The sequence below is a fragment of the Crocodylus porosus genome, unplaced genomic scaffold (assembly GCF_001723895.1).
Source record: "Crocodylus porosus isolate Cpor-Errol unplaced genomic scaffold, CroPor_comp1, whole genome shotgun sequence".
Lineage (NCBI taxonomy): Eukaryota > Metazoa > Chordata > Crocodylia > Crocodylidae > Crocodylus > Crocodylus porosus.
Window position 1 is genome coordinate 120,405,490 of NW_017728931.1, and position 8,584 is coordinate 120,414,073.

At 42.8% G+C, this 8,584-nt stretch overlaps 1 protein-coding gene across 1 annotated transcript in view; it reads left to right on the forward strand.

Moving 5' to 3' along the window:
- COG5 (component of oligomeric golgi complex 5) overlaps positions 1-8,584 on the forward strand; it is a 343,620-nt gene that overhangs the window by 110,400 nt on the left and 224,636 nt on the right. The gene's annotated exons all lie outside the window — the stretch shown is intronic.

The following is an 8,584-nucleotide window of genomic DNA, read 5'->3' on the forward strand; positions in this document are numbered from 1 at the left end:
ATGTGGTGCCTATCTGCAAGAAAGGTAGGAAAGTTGATCTGACAAATTACAGGCCCATCAGCCTGACCTCTATCCTGGGGAAGATCTTAGAAAAGTTTATTAAAGAGGCCTTCCTTAATGAACTGGCTGACACCAACATAATGAGGGATAGCCAGCATGGGTTTGTTGTGGGTAGGTCTTGCTTGACCAATCTCATTTCCTTTTATGACCAGGTGACTTATCACCTGGACAAGGGAGAAGAGATTCATGTCATATACCTTGACTTTAAAAAAGCCTTCTTTTTTCTGGTATCCCATGATCACCTCTTGGTAAAACTGGCCAACTGTGGCCTTGAGTCCACCGTGATCTGCTGGCTGGGAAATTGGCTCCGTGGTCAGACCCAGAGGGTAGTAATTGATGGAAGTCAATCGTCATGGTGCCCTGTGACCAGTGGGGTCCCCCAAGGCTCTGTTCTTGGACCCATATTGTTCAACATTGTCATTAATGATGTGGGCATTGGAGTTAGGAGTGGACTGGCCAAGTTCACCGATGACACCAAACTCTGGGGCAAAGCATTCACACCTGAAGACAGGAGGGCAATCCACGCTGACCTGGACAGGCTCAGGAAATGGGCGGATGAGACCTGATGGTGTTGAACACTGAAAAATGCAAGGTTCTCCACCTTGGGAGGAAAAACCTGCAGCATCCTATCGTCTTGGCAGTGCTGTGCTGGCTAGCACTATGGAGGAAAGAGACTTGAGGATCATCATTGACCACAAGCTGAACATGAGCCTTCAATGTGATGCTGCGGCTAGTAAAACGAGGAAAACGCTGGTTTGCATCCATAGATGCTTCTCAAGCAAATCCCAGGACCTCATTCTCCTGTTTTACTTGGCCTTGGTGAGGCCGCAGCTGGAATACTGCATCCAGTTTTGGGCCCCACAATTCAAAAAGCATGTGGAGAAGCTTGAGAGAGTCCAGAGAAGAGCCACGTACCTGATCAGAGGTCAGGAAAACAGACCTTATGACAACAGGCTGAGAGCCACGGGGCTCTTTAGCCTGGAAAATTGCAGGCTCAGGGGTGATCCGATGGCCACCTATAAGTTTATCAGGGGTGACCACCAGTATCTAGGGGAACAGTTGTCCACCAGAGTGCCCCAAGGGATGACAAGGTCGAACGGTCACAAACTCCTGCAAGACCATTTCAGGCTGGACATAAGGAAGAATTTCTTTACCGTCCGAGCCCCCAACGTCTGGAGGAGGTGGTTCAAGCACCTACATTGAACACCTTCAAGAGAAATTTGGATGCTTATCTTGCTGGGATCCTATGACCCCAGCTGACTTCCTGCCGGTGGGGCAGGGGGGGCTGGACTTCATGATCTTTTGAGGTCCCTTCCAGCCCTAATGTCTATGAAATCTCTGAAAAAATATGGCCCAGTATACTGTTGTATTTTTTTTTTTGTGATAAGAACACTCTGTTGACTCATATTCAGCTTATGGTCTACTATAGCCCCCAGTTCCTTTCTATTGGTAGCTTAGTTAGTTATTCCCTCAGCTGTATTTCTGAGTGTGATTTTTTTTTTTTTTTTTTGCTAATGTAAGTGTAGGACTTTTTATTTGTTCTAAATGAATTTCATTCCATTAATTTCCAACTATTTTCCATATTTTAAGGTGCAGTAGTTTTGAACCCTTATTCTATCCTCTAATGTGTCTTCAGTTCTGTCCAAGTTGGTGTGGTCTGCAAATTTGCTAAGTGTGAGCTCAGTCCCACCCTCCAAATCATTAATAAAGATACTTAAATAGTATTTGAGCCAGGACAGACCCCCTGAGTAACCCACTTAATGCTCCAAATTAGATATCAAGCCATTGGTGACAGTTTTTAACACCGTGTCCTAACCAGTTATTTATCCACCTTATAGTAGTTTCATCTAGACTGGATTTCCTTATCTTACTAATGAGAATGTCATGGGAGACAGAGTCAAAAGTCTTTCTGAAGTCAAGATGCATCACATCTGCTGCTCTCCTCCCATCCATTACTTTGTTGTAGAAGGAAATCAGGATGTTTAGGTATGGAGACTTCACTCTTTAGCCAGGCTGGTGTCTTGCTGTATTTTCTGTCCTTTCTTTGCGTTAGAATAGTTTCCTCTTATGCCCTTAATATGGTGTCCCTAAGGTACAATTAGCTTTTCCCGTCAGACTTACCTGCCCTGGGATCCTGCCCACCAGTTCTCTTTCCTCTTATGCCCTTAATATGGTGTCCCTAAAGTACAATTAGCTTTTCCCGTCAGACTTACCTGCCCTGGGATCCTGCCCACCAGTTCTCCAAGTTTGTTAGTCTGTTTTTCTGAAGTCGAGTGTCTTTTTTTCATTCCTCCTTCCTTTCCTTAGGATCTTGAACTCCAAAGATTCATGGTCATTAAAAATAAATTTTCGCATATGTGTTTTTAAAATTCAAAGTTGCAAATCTGTTTTTAAATTTTCCTACAGAAGCAATCCAGATAACATGAAGCTTAGTTTAATCTGCCAAAAAATAGCTGAAGTATTATAAATCTGACTGATTAAAGCATATGCACTGTCTATTGACTCCAAAGATGGTGAAATCAAGTAATTCTGCAGCTAATTGCAGGAAGTTATTGATGATGTGCCAAACAAGACGTGGGTGGAGATGAAGTCTGCATTTATTGAAGATACAAATATAAAAAATCGGGAGCGAGTTAACATAGCTTGATTTAAAGAAATTAAACGTCTGTTTTAAATGTTTTGGTAAAGGCCTTGGAGTGAGTACAGGTGAATAGTAGGTGTATAAAGAGGAGGAAGGAACCTCTGGAGAGAGAAAAAGATGAAAGAAGTGGGAAGTCATTAGAAACTAGCTATGTAGAACAGAAATACTCTTTTGATTTGTTCTGTTTTATTTTATTAAAAAGTTTTACTACATGAGATATCTAATTTTGATTCATACCATGCCTATTACATGAGTATCTGGACACCTGAAAGCAAGCACATTTCTGGTGATGGGGTTCTGTTCCTATCTGCATGCATCTCAAAGGCTAAGGAATCTACAAGATGGACCTGATTCAGTTTTTTTTGTGTGTGGTTTTAGAGCAGTGTGACATCATTGATCAATGGAGTTGCTCTTCATTTATGCCAGCATAAGTTAGTGTGATAGAGCTCTTACAAAGATGATATTTTTCTCTCTAGGTCTTTACACAGTGATTTTTTTAAAGTATTATTCAAAAAAAATTTTTTTCTAGAATTAACAGTAGATAAGTGCACATAGATATTTGCTTCCATCACTGCAGGGGGATTTAAAAGTCTTGGGCACCAATTCTATAAACACCTGCTTCATACAGATGTGTCACACTGTGCAGGACCAGAGTTTTCATCATGGATGCCATGAATTAAAACAGTTCATATGAGCAGAAGTTCCTTTCACATCTAAACCTGTCACATTTGGGCCCTGTTTCAGCAAGGCACTGAAGCACATTTATTATACTTGTGGTCATTTCAACAAGATGTAGACAGGTGAAGGGAAAGCATGAACATTTCTGAAAGAGATTTTGGTAAAGATCTTAGTTTTGCCTTAGTTTCATAACAGCAGAGTATTAATGGAAATTTAAGTTAATAATTGCACCTGTGCACAATGTTGTTTACTCAAAGCTGCCATTTGCCTTTAAAAAGTTAAGCACTACAAACAATGCTACTGTCAAGTTGTCATACACATTTTATATTAACTTTAACACCCCACATTATTTTGCTTGTTTTTATAAGTTTGGCACATTAGCAGCTTTGGGGAAATCACAGTGTCTAAGACATGTATCAATAGATAGATGAGCTGTGATCTATTTTCTGAAAAGGGATGCTGTTGTTCAGCCAATGGAGTAATACAGTTAGATGGAATATAATTCTTTTGTATGGGCTTTTCATGCAATCGCAATATATCATCACTACAATTATTTTCTGCAGAAGTGAGAATATATTCTTTGCTGTGTTTATTATGCATCTATTGGAATTTAATAAATATTTTGCAAAGATTATTAAATTTTGTGATGTAATATTTGAAATCTGCATATTTATGTAAAAGGTTAGCTCAGGTCCTTTATTTCTCAGTCTTGAACACTCTTCTGAAGTTTGAGTGGGAATGCAGTGGAACTGTTGGAGTGGAAAATAAATTATATGTACTATATGACTTCTGCTAATTAAGTTTACGCTGTATAAACTGACTTGGTCATGCACGTTTTGCATCACTCACTTTTCTGGTTCTCTACCTTCATATTCTGTCATTCCTGTCTTTTCCTCCCTCCTCTTATTTCATCTCATATTTCCTCATTGTAGCCATCTTCTCCTTACATTTCCTTTTCCCCTTTGCATTTCCTTTTCTCCCTTTTCCATGCTTTTCTCTTTGATTCTTGGTTGGCATTTTACAGGACTTAGCATCTATGATGCTACAAAGTCTATTTAGTGGTGTGTATTTAGGGGATTAGAACCAGCTAGATTTACACTTGATATTAGTGGAATGTTTGATTTTTATTTACTTGCAAAAAAAAAATTCCAGCTGGAACATTTGTCAGGTTCTTGTTTTGGGTTCATTGACTCAACTTGTAATAGAATGCCAGTGTCTCTACAATAATCCACAGGAGTTTGAAAGTCAGGCTGCCTCTTGAGAGAACTGCTGTCACTTTGCATTGCCCGAAATTGTCTTACAGGATTGATGGGCTGGGAATTCATTTTTTTAGCTGATCCTTAATGTAGGACAGTGTTATAATTAGAAGAATGAAAGAAGGTGGAATGCTGAAACGAGTATAAAGTTAATGATGTGTCTGATTGTAGTTGAAGTGAAATCCAAAACATCAGTGGGCAAAAATTATTTAAATAATTTAGAATGATGTTAATATTTGGGTAAAAACATCTACCTTGTTTCTGCTATGGACTTCAATTTTAGAGACCTATTGTGTAAATGATTTTTAGATGTTTTACCTTTTTTTGGTGTTGTAGATTTTCTCTTTGCCTGAAGATTTACATAGCATAGTCCAAATAGAATATTTAACCATTTTAATGTTTCACAGGAACACTGGATTGACATGTTAGCTATGTATCTTTCCTGACCATCTTACCATCATCGAGAAGGCCAGTAAATCTAGGGGTGGGGGCAGATTGAGGCCCCGGTGGTAAGTGAGGGGGGCTGGGACAGGGGCAGGCACTGCCCAGCTGGGGCGGGGCATGAGACAGAACTGGTAGCTCATCCAGGGGACATAGATGGGTAGATAGTTCCTGCCACTGTGCATACCCCCAGGGGAGGCATGGGGAGCATGTGCCCCCAGATCTGTGCATGGGGCGAAGGCATGCTGCTGCTGTGGGCTAGAGCTAGAGGCGGTGCTGGGCTCTTCCTGGAAGCTGCGCTTGGGGCGGGCAGTGGTAGTGGTACTGGGAGGGGAGCTACAGGGAGGCTACAGCAATTTTTTGGGGTGGCTCTAGCCCCCACCCCCAGAGTTCCCCTTCCCAGTGCTGCTGCTTGCCCTGCTCTACAGCCCCAGCCCAATCCCTCCCACCCCCTCCCCCTTGCTGAGAAGAGGTAGGCGCAGCCTCAAGCCCCGAAAGCACAGGCCACCCTTGCCCTTCACACAGATACAGATACAGATGAATCATGGCTGTGCAGCGCCTACCCCAACCCCAGCCCCACTCTCTCCCTCGCTGTGGGGGTCTCAATCTGCACCCCCCCACCCCTTCTCTCCCCCATCCCCTTCCCCCCAACAGACTTACCAGCTGGATTCTGCTCTCCAAGCTGCTGGGCTGCATATCAGCATTCAGATTGGTATTGGCCAATATAGCTGGTTAGTAATTGGCCACTGGTATTGGAAGGGCAGTTAGGTTAGATATTAGGAAAAAAATTCTCACTAGAAGGGTAGTAAAATACTGGAGCAAGTTACCTAGAGATGTGGTGGAATCTACATCCTTGGAATTTTTAAAGACCTGACTAGCCAAACTTTGTCTGGGATGATTTAATTGGGGGTGGTCCTCTCTCTTTCTCTCTATATATAATGTAATACTTTCTAAATCATGCATCATACAGCAATACCATGGCAACTTCATCAACTGCTTCCATGAAAAGTAACATCAGGAAAGTATTACATTATATATATAGAAAAAACATATAAAGCTGTCTGTTTCTGAATCATCAAATCTCTCTGAATCAGTTGGGAGGGTTCCAATTTGATTCAGAGAGATTAAAGAGTCTCCTGATTTGATTTGGATTTGGAGATTTGGCCACTGAATTGGGAGTGGCCAAAGCTTCTCACACCCCTAGTAAATATCTCAGTTTCTCTCCTTCAGAGATTAATAGTTACATTGACAGGGTCAACCTCAGCTGATGTATGTGGATGTTTATGTGCATTCATATGGTTATGAGCTCTGTATCACTTCTTGTCCCAGGAACTTTAATTTTGTAAAGTTACACAGATACCTTTTGAACTTTCAAATAATTACATGGAGTGTGTTTTGTGAGCATGAACTACCCTTTGGGCATACAGGTGCTGGAGGTAAAATAATGATATGGGGTGTTTCTTTCTTGAAGACTGCATCTATGGGTTGCTCATCCTGGCAGCTTGGTTCAGGGTAATCTTGGATCTAAAGTGACCAGCAGTGGCATTTGTCTCCCAACTCTGCAGGGGATGGGAAATTAATGTCATTCTGGGTTGCAGATATGGCCATGGCAGATGAATAGGCCTATCAAGACTATGGGGGAGCAAACTGACTAGGCCCTGAACAGCGAAGGTGCTTTAGATTTGCTGATAAATAGAACATAAACACTATAAGGCTGCTGTTCCCATTCATTATGTAACCAACAACATAGTGCCTAGGAAACCTAGTCATTGACCAGGATCTCATTATACAACGTGGTTTATAGAACAAAAAGGTATTCAGGAAGGCAAGAGACAACAAGTGCATAGAGACCAATGGATGGGGGGTGTGAGGAAACAGTGGGAATATGCAGTTATACTGGGACGTCTGCATCTGTTAGTGGTGGGCAAGATAGGCTTGCGTTTAGGTGACACCTGAGTTTCCTTTTTGACTTTTAATGCAAATGCTCCCACTTGTCCCTATCTGACATCACTGTTCCTTGGCATTTGTTAAATATGTTTAATGCAGATGTGTAAAATGGGCTGTATTCAGTTTGGATTCAGATTTGGGCTGAACTGGGGACAGCGATTCGATTCGTTGATTTGGATCACTGTGTCAATTTGATTTAGCCAAATCAGAATCTGAAGATTTGATGCTGATTCAGAGAATCAGCAATTCAGCTGTAGACGTGGCTTTAAATGTTTTTTCTACATACCTCAAGGTACCAGGCATGGCTTGTGAACACTGCGATGATGGGGCAGATGGAGTGTCCCACAGGAGAGTGGGGAGGCCCCCTCATGTGCTCAGTGGCAACCCAGAAGTGAACCAGAAGTACTTACAGTCCACTTCCGGCTCCACTGCCAAGTGCAGATGGAGTGTCCCACAGGAGCATGGGGGGGCCCCCCTGTGTGCTCAGTGGCAAACCCAGTGGACCGGAAGTACTTATAGTAAGTACCAAGCCGGGGCAGGGGAGGGGATCCAGCATGATCTCTGGCGGACCCGGAAGTGCTTCTGGTCCACTTTGGGGTCTGCTGCCCAGCATGCTGGAGACCGCCCTGTATCCTGTGGAACGCTCCATCAGCAGCACCATCTCAGCATTGATGAACCACCTGGTATCTTGAAGTATGTAGAAAAAACATTTAAAGCTGTGTCTATGTCCGAATCATTGAATCTTTCCAAATCTGTCCGAATTGATTCATAGGGTTCCAATTCATTTGAAAGATATTAAAGGGTTTCCTGATTTGATTTGGATTCAGTGATTTGGCCGCCACATGGAATCAGTGACTGAAGCTTCGCACAGCCCTAATGTTTAACACTGGGGAAAAAACATGAGAATTCAGTCTTTGTTAGTTTTCTCTCATTCAGTTAAAGGTTAACATACTGAAGGTTTCCCAACGTGAGCACAGTATTTGCTCGACATCAAAATGAACCTCCTCCCCATATAACGTAGGGGGGAAGGCACTCATCTTGGGTTTGAGTGTAGGGCAGTGGGTACAGATGGCAAGGCAGAGATGGCCTGTGCAGGAGGGCACGTACCGGGGGTGCAGGCATGGGAGATTAGTTAGCAGGGGAGAGCAACTGGTGGGGGACACATGGCAGAGGTCAAGGTGTTGGGGGCTGCAGGAAGGGGCCGGGCTTCTTGACCTCCTTCCCTCCCTCTCAGCATTCCCTTACTGCCCCACAACCACTTCCCCCACCATCACTGCTTTCCCTGCTGCAGTGGAGGTGGGGGATGAATTGAAGATGAGTCATGAATAATTAGATTCTATATATGGAAGATTATAACAAATATATAGCTTTTTCCATGTATTGAATATAATTATTGGAGGGTTGTTTTTAAATTCAGAGTCGTCTTGGATTTGGGTAAATACTTTCATAGACATTGATAGACATTTGGGCTGGAAGGGACCCCAGAGGATCATCGAGTCCAGCCCCCTGCCCCAGGGGCAGGAAGTCAGCAGGGATCATAGGATCCCAGCAAGATAAGCAT